The sequence below is a fragment of the Aegilops tauschii genome, chromosome 6 (genome assembly GCF_002575655.3).
Source record: "Aegilops tauschii subsp. strangulata cultivar AL8/78 chromosome 6, Aet v6.0, whole genome shotgun sequence".
NCBI classification, from domain to species: Eukaryota; Viridiplantae; Streptophyta; class Magnoliopsida; order Poales; family Poaceae; genus Aegilops; species Aegilops tauschii.
This window is the reverse complement of record NC_053040.3, coordinates 131,673,219-131,682,658: the sequence shown is the minus strand read 5'-3', so window position 1 is coordinate 131,682,658 and position 9,440 is coordinate 131,673,219.

Genomic DNA, 9,440 nt, shown 5'->3' with positions numbered 1-9,440 from the left:
AGATGTCATGCAAGTTCTTTTCCACAAGCACGTATGACTATATTCGGAATACATGCCTACTTTACATTGATGAAATGGAGCTAGTTCTGTGTCACCCTATGTTATAACTGTTGCATGAGAAATCGCATCCGACATAATTATCCATCATTGATCCATTGCCTACGAGCTTTTCACATATTGATCTTTGCTTAGTTACTTTTCCGTTGCCACTGTTACGATTGCTACAAAACTACTACTGTTACTTTTGCCATCGTTACCGTTACTTCCATACTACCTTGCTACTAAATATTTGCTGCAGATATTAAGTCTTTCAGGTGTGGTTGAATTGACAACTCAACTGCTAATACTTGAGAATATTCTTTGGCTCCCCTTGTGTCGGATCAATAAATTTGGGTTGAATACTCTACCCTCGAAAACGGTTGCGATCCCCTATACTTGTGGGTTATCAAGACTATTTTCTTGCGCCGTTGCCGGGGAGCATAGCTCTATTCTTTGATTCACTTGGGATTTATATCTATTGCTCACTATGAGGAACTTGAGATGAAAGAACCAAGATTTTTCCCTCAACTACGAGGGGAGGTAAGGAACTGCCATCTAGCTCTGCACTTGATTCACCTTCTGTTATGAGTAAATTTGCAACACCTACACCTGTTATTTATTCTGATATGTTGCATGTTATTGATGATGCCACTTCTGCTATGCATGATGCTTATGATGAAACTACTTCTATGCTTGATAATACTGTGCCATTAGGTGAATTTCTTGATGAACAACTTGCTAGGGTTAGAGAGAATGAAATTATTGAAACAGATAATATTGACGAAAGTGATGATGAAGATTCTCCCCCTAGATATGAATTGCCTGATGTGCCTGAGGGTTATGTTATGGATGAAGAAACTGCTAGAGATCTTTTTGCTTGCAAAGACAGATATGATCTTAAGAAACTGTTAGCTAAGCTGAAAGAAAAGTCTTTGAATGCTAGAATGAAATAAGACCCTGCTTTTGCTACTTCACCTATCTGTATTTTAGATAAGGATTATGATTTCTCTGTCGATCATGAGTTAATTACTTTGGTTGAATCTGATCCTTTTTATGCCTATGAATCTGAAACTGTTGTGGCACATCTTACTAAATTAAATGATCTAGCCACCCTATTCACTCATGAGGAAAAAATTCGTTACTACTATATCCTTAAGTTATTCCCGTTCTCTTTAAAGGGTGATGCTAAAACATGGTTTAATTCTCTTGCTCCTGGTTGTGTGCGTAGTCCCCAGGATATGATTTATTACTTCTCTGCTAAATATTTCCCCGCTCATAAGAAACAAGCTGCCTTAAGGGAAATATATAATTTTGTGCAAATTGAAGAAGAGAGTCTCCCACAAGCTTGGGGGAGGCTTCTTCAATTACTTAATGCTTTGTCTGATCACCCTCTCAAGAAAAATGAAATACTTGATATCTTTTATAATGGACTAACCGATGCTTCCAGAGACCACCTGGATAGTTGTGCCGGTTGTGTTTTCAGGGAAATAACTGTCGAGTGATAACCCACAAGTATAGGGGATCAATTGTAGCCTCTTTCGATAAGTAAGAGTGTCGAACCCAACGAGGAGCTAAAGGTAGAACAAATATTCCCTCAAGTTCTATCGACCACCGATACAACTCTATGCACGCGTGACGTTCGCTTTACCTAGAACAAGTATAAAACTAGAAATACTTTGTAGGTGTAACAGGATAGGTTTGCAAGAATATAAAGAGCACATAAATAAAAACTAGGGGATTTTTTAAGTAAAGAAGCAATAAAGTTAGTATAGCAAGTGTGGAAAAGTGGTGGTAGGAGTTGCGAAATTGTCCCTAAGCAATTGACTACTTTACTAGACCGATAGCAAGTTTTATGTGGGAGAGGCCACTGCTAGCATGTCATCCCTGACTTGGAATTCTATGCACTTATGATTGGAACTATTAGCAAGCATCCGCAACTACTAACGTTCATTAAGGTAAAACCCAACCATAGCATTAAGATATATTGGTCCCCCTTCAATCACGTATGCATCAATTTCTATGCTAGGTTGAAGCTTTTGTCACTCTTGCCCTCCAATACATAGTCCTATCAATATACAACTAACCCTATGGTGTGATCCACGCGCGCGCTCATATGATGGGCACCAAAGGACAGCAACATAACCACAAGCAAATTAAACCAATCATAGCAATTCACCAATTACCGATAGGACAACGAAAAACTACTCAGACATCATAGGATGGCAACACATCATTGGATAATAATATGAAGCATAAAGCACCATGTTCAAGTAGAGGGTACAGCGGGTTGCGGGAGAGTGGACCGCTGCAGATAGATGGGGGAAGGTGATGAAGATGTTGGTGAAGATGACGGAGGTGTTGGTGTAGGTTGTGGTGACGATGATGGCCCCGGCGGCGTTCCGGCGCCACCGGGAGAGAGGGGGAGAGGGCCCGCCTTCTTCTTCTTCTTCTTCCTTGACCTTCTCCCTAGATGGGAGAAGGGTTTCCCCTCTGGTCCTTGGATTCCATGGCATGGGAGGGGTGAGAGCCCCTCTGAGATTGGATCTGTCTCTCTGTCTCCCTCTGTTTCTGCGTTCCAAATTCTGGCCTTTCACCATTTCTTATATTCCCGGAGATCCGTAACTCCGATTGGGCTGAAATTTGGACACGATTTTTATCCGGATATTGGCTTTCTTGCGGCGAAAGAAGGGCACCAACCGCCTTACGGGGTGGCCACGAGGGTCAGGGGCGCGCCCACCCCCCTGGGGCGCCCCCTGCCTCATGGCCCCCTCGGGCATCGTCTCGCGTTGATTCTTCTTCCCAAAAATCACATATATTCCAAAAAAATCTCCGTCAGTTTTTATCCCGTTTGGACTCCGTTTGATATGGATTTTCTGCGAAACAAAATAGATGCAACAAACAGGAACTGGCACTGGGCACTGGATCAATATGTTAGTCCCCAAAATAGTATAAAAAGTTGCCAAAAGTATATGAAAGTTGTATAATATTGGCATGGAACAATCAAAAGTTATAGATACGACGGAGATGTATCAACATCCCCAAGCTTAATTCCTGCTCGTCCTCGAGTAGGTAAATGATAAAAAAAATGATGTGGAATGCTACCTAGCATAATCTTGATCATGTAATCTAATCATGGCATGAATATTAAGACATGAGTGATTCAAAGCAATAGTCTATCATTTGACATTAAGACAATAATACTTCAAGCATACTAATAAAGCAATCATGTCTTTTCAAAATAACATGGCCAAAGAAAGTTATCCCTCCAAAATCATATGGTCTGGCTATGTCCATCTTCACCACACAAAATATTCAAATCATGCACAACCCCGGTGACAAGCCAAGCAATTGTTTCATACATTTGACGTTCTCAAACCTTTTCAACTTTCACGCAATACATGAGCGTGAGCCATGGATATAGCACTATAGGTGGAATAGAATATGATGATTGAGGTTGTGTGGCAAAGACAAAAAAGGGAGAAAGTCTCATATCGACGCGGCTAATTAACGGGCTATGGAGATGCCCATCAATTGATGTCAATGCGAGGAGTAGGGATTGCCATGCAACGGATGCACTAGAGCTATAAGTGTATGAAAGCTCAAACTGAAACTAAGTGGGTGTGCATCCAACTTGCTTGCTCATGAAGACCTAGGGCATTTGAGGAAGCCCATCATTGGAATATACAAGCCAAGTTCTATAATGAAAATTCCCACTAGTATATGAAAGTGATAACTCAAGAGACTCTCTATATGAAGAACATGGTGCTAATTGAAGCACAAGTGTGGTAAAAGGATAGTAACATTGTACCTTCTCTCTTTTCTCTCATTTATTTTTTTCTCTTTTTAGGCTTCTTGGCCTCTCTCTTTTTTTGGGGGGCTTCTTTGGCCACTTTTATTTTGATAACCTCACATGGGACAATGTTCTAATAATGATGATCATCACACTTTTATTTACTTACAACTCAATATTACAACTCGATACTAGAACAAAGATATGACTCTATATGAATGCCTCCGGCGGTGTACAGGGATGTGCAATGATCTAGTGTAGCAATGAAATCAAAAAATGGACAAGCCATGAAAACATCATGCTAGCTATCTTACAATCATGCAAAGCAATATGACAATAAATGCACAAGTCATGTATATGATGATGATGGAAGCTGCATGGCAATATATCACGAAATGGCTATGGAAATGCCATGATAGGTAGGTATGCTGGCTGTTTTGAGGAAGATATAAGGAGGCTTATGTGTGATAGAGCGTATCGTATCACGGGGTTTGGATGCACCGGCGAAGTTTGCACCAACTCTCGAGGTGAGAAAGGGCAATGCACTGTACCGAGAGGCTAGCAATGATGGAAGGGTGAGAGTGCGTATAATCCATGGACTCAACATTAGTCATAAAGAACTCACACACTTATTGCAAAAATCTATTAGTCATCAAAACAAAGTACTACGCACATGCTCCTAGGGGGATAGATTGGTAGGCAAAGACCATCGCTCATCCCCGACCGCCACTCATAAGGAAGACAATCAATAAATACCTCATGCTCCAACTTCGTTACATAACGGTTCACCATACGTGCATGCTACGGGATTCACAAAATTCAACACAAGTATTTCTACAATCCACAACTACCCACTAGCATGACTCTAATATCACCATCTTTATATCGCAAAACTATTGCAAGGAATCAAACATATCATATTCAGTGATCTACAAGTTTTATGTAGGATTTTATGACTAACCATGTGAATGACCAATTCCTGTCAACTCTCTAAATAGATATAAGTGAAGCAAGAGAGTTTAATTCTTTCTACAAAAGATATGCCCACGCTCTAACAAATATAAGTGAAGCAAAAGAGCATTCTACAAATGGCGGTTTTCTATGTGTAGGGAAACAGGCAATCCATACTTCAAATGATATAAGTGAAGCACATGAAGCATTCTATAAAGCCATACTCAAAAGATAGAAGTGAAGTGCAATGAGAATTCTATAATCAACCATGGACTATCTCATACCAGCATGGTTCATCAAAGAAAAGTGAAAACTAAATGCAAAAGACGCTCCAAGATTTGCACATATCGCATGAACGAAACGAATCCGAAAACATACCGATACTTGTTGAAGAAAGATGGGATGCCTTCCGGGGCATCCCCAAGCTTAGATGCTTGAGTATCCTTGAATATTTACTTGGGGTTCATTGGGCATCCCCAAGCTTGAGCTCTTGCGTCTCCTCCTTCTCCTCACATCGAGACATCCTTGATCTTCGAACACTTCATCCACACAAAACTCAACAGAAAGCTCAGTAAGATCCGTTAGTATAATAAAGCAAATCACTACTCTAAGTATTGTTGCAAACCAATTCATATTTTTTTGCATTTTAGCTACTGTAATATAATTTTCCATGGCATAATCCACTGATAGAAATCGATAGTTTCATCAAAACAAGCAAACTATGCATCAAAAACAGAATCTGTCTTAAACAGAACAGTCTGCAGTAATCTGAACATTCACCATACTGCTGGTACTCCAAAACTTCTGAAAAAATTAGGAAAAATAAAAAATTTGTATAGAAAGACAGTGCAGAAAGTTTCAGAACCGTTTGACGTTCCAGTAAAAAATGTAAAATCGCGCACTACAGCCAAAGTTTCTGTTTTGCACCGCACAAACCAACAAGCAATGTAAACATCCTAATGGCAAATCTTGGCACATTATTTTTATTTTTAAACTTTATAAAAGCACACAACATAAATAAATGACCCTCTAAAACTTCCGGGTTGTCTCCCTGGCAGCACTTTCTTTAAAGCCATTAAGCTAGGCATATAGTGCTCAAGTAATGGCAAATCTTGGCACATTATTTTTATTTTTAAACTTTATAAAAGCACAAAACAGAAATAAATGACCCTCTAAAACTTCCGGGTTGTCTCCCTGGCAGCACTTTCTTTAAAGCCATTAAGCTAGGCATATAGTGCTCAAGTAATGGATCCACCCGGATCCCAAGGTATATCAAAGCCAATTTTAATTAACAATGATTTGTGATTTAGTAGTGAGCACAAAGTAACATATATCATGCAACAACAAATTCTAACAATTCATGCACACATAGTAAAGTCCAATGCATAGTATATACAGTTTTTTGCAATTTTATCATATTGGAAACATGGAGAGGCGGAGATGTAGTTCCTCTCTCATAATAATTGCAAGTAGGAGCAGCAAGCACATGCATAATATATCTATCAAAATCATCATGTGTAGTAGTAAAACGCAACCCATCAATATAATCCTTAATAAGGGCAAACTTCTCCGATATAGTGTAGTCGGGAGAATTCAAAAAGATAATAGGACTATCATGCGTGGGTGCAATAGCAACAATTTCATGTTTAACATAAGGAACTATAGCAAGTTCATCCCCATAAGCATAATTCATATTGGCATCTTGGCCACAAGCATAGCAAGCATCATCAAAAAGGGATATTTCAAAAGAATCAACCGGATCATAATAATCATCATAGCAATCATCCTTCGATAAGCACGAAGGGAAATTAAAAAATGTATGAGTTGAAGAGTTACTCTCATTAGAAGTGGGCACGGGTAGCTAATCCGCTCTTCCTCCTTTTGTTCTTCGCTCTCCTCATCATCTTTTTCATCCAATGAGCCCACAGTTTCATCAATTCCTTCTTCCATAGACTCCTGCAAAATATTAGTCTCTTCTTGGACAGCGGAGGAGTCCTCAATATATGGTTTAACATAGGCATTAGAAGCATAATTATCATAACAATATTTAAGTATGGCAAAGTTTTCAGATTTGTAAAGAGTAGCATCATACTTTCCAATCAAAGAAGCAATTTCATAAGCACCCTTAAAAGAAACAAATTCTTCAATTTGTTGAACATCATATTAATTATAAACACCCTTAGCATACGAAGATACGATTCCATTATCAATAAACTCACATTGGTAGGGAAGGTGTTTCTTAGGGTCTTCAGAACAACAAGTAAAATCATATATTTCACATAAATTCCAAGCATAGCATTGCAAACGATGAATTTGATGCAGTAAAAGATTCCCCTTTTGAGATAAGCGGTGTCGCACATAACAAGCATGCTCATCTAAAGATTTGCCCTCAACTAAGCTAGTTGGGCTTTCAGCACGAGCACATAGGGATCAAAGATGATCCAAGTAAAAAGCATCAGGAGTGTGATAGATTTTGAGTGGTTCTTCAACCATTGGTGTACTAGGTACAACTAATTTTTTTTGGTATTTTGCGTTTCCTGCCCATAACTAAAGATAGAAAACAAGAGCACACAATGAAAACTACTTAGTGATAAAGCAAACAAGCACACACGAGAATATTCACCCCACGCTATAATTCCCCGGCAACGGCGCCAGAAAAAGGTCTTGATAACCCACAAGTATACGGGATCAATTGTAGCCTCTTTCGAGAAGTAAGAGTGTCGAACCCAACGAGGAGCTAAAGGTAGAACAAATATTCCCTCATGTTCTATCGACCACCGATACAACTCTATGCACGCTTGACGTTCGCTTTACCTAAAACAAGTATAAAACTAGAAATACTTTGTAGGTGTAACGAGGTAGGTTTGCAAGAATATGAAAAGCACGTAAATAAAAACTAGGGGCTGTTTTAAGGGAAGAAGCAATAAAGTTAGTATAGCAAGTGTGGAAAAGTGGTGGTAGGAGTTGCGAAATTGTCCCTAAGCAATTGGCTACTTTACTAGACCGATAGCAAGTTTTATGTGGGAGAGGCCACTGCTAGCATGTCATCCCTGACTTGGAATTCTATGCACTTATGATTGGAACTATTAGCAAGCATCCGCAACTACTAACGTTCATTAAGGTAAAACCCAACCATAGCATTAAGATATATTGGTCCCCCTTCAACCCCGTATGCATCAATTTCTATGCTAGGTTGAAGCTTCTGTCACTCTTGCCCTCCAATACATAGTCCTATCAACATACAACTAACCCTATGGTGTGATCCACGCGCGCGCTCATATGATGGGCACCAAAGGACAGCAACATAACCACAAGCAAATTAAACCAATCGTAGCAATTCACCAATTACCGATAGGACAACGAAAATCTACTCAGACATCATAGGATGGCAACACATCATTGGCTAATAATATGAAGCATAAAGCATCATGTTCAAGTAGAGGATACAGCGGGTTGCGGGAGAGTGGACCGCTGTAGATAGATGGGGGAAGGTGATGAAGATGTTGGTGAAGATGACGGAGGTGTTGGTGTAGATTGCGGTGACGATGATGGCCCCGGCGGCGTTCCGGCGCCACCGGGAGAGAGGGGGAGAGGGCCCCCTTCTTCTTCTTCTTCTTCTTCTTCTTCCTTGACCTTCTCCCTAGATGGGAGAAGGGTTTCCCCTCTGGTCCTTGGCTTCCATGGCATGGGAGGGGTGAGATCCCCTCCGAGATTGGATCTGTCTCTCTGTCTCTCTCTGTTTCTGCGTTCCAGATTCTAGCCTTTCACCGTTTCTTATATTCCCGGAGATCCGTAACTCTGATTGGGCTGAAATTTGGACACAATTTTTATCCGGATATTGGCTTTCTTGCGGCGAAAGAAGGGCACCAACCGCCTTACGGGGTGGCCACGAGGGTCAGGGGCACGCCCCCTGCCTCATGGCCCCCTCGGGCATCGTCTCGCGTTGATTATTCTTCCCAAAAATCACATATATTCCAAAAAATTCTCTGTCAGTTTTTATCCCGTTTGGACTCCGTTTGATATGGATTTTCTGCGAAACAAAAAACATGCAACAAAAAGGAACTGGCACTGGGCACTGGATCAATATGTTAGTCCCAAAAATAGAATAAAAAGTTGCCAAAAGTATATGAAAGTTGTATAATATTGGCATGGAACAATAAAAAATTATAGATACGACAGATACGTATCATCGAGCAAGCTGAATTGCTATTGAATAATATATTGAGTAATGATAATGATTGGACATTTCCTGAACCAACTCCTAAGCCAACTCCGAAGAAAAGATGTATTCTATTTCTCAGTCCTGAAGATATGCTAGAGGCAAAGAAATCTATGAAAGAAAAGGGTATTAAAGCTGAAGATGTTAAAAATTTACCCCCTATTGAAGAAATACATGGTCTTAATGTAACATCCCAAATTTTTAATTTGGAATGTTATACATTAGATCATCATGCATAACATATTTTATTGCAGTTTGTCTTGCGATCCTAGAAATTCTACGCAACTCAAGGACCCACGGAGAGAGTTGGGGATTTCGTTATTTTCATATTTGGGTTTTCTCAAATTTTGAAAATAGGATCATTTGTTTTAATTATTTTTCTCTCTGAAAATATTTCATATCAAAATATATGAGAGGGGATAATATGACTTCTCCAAAAAT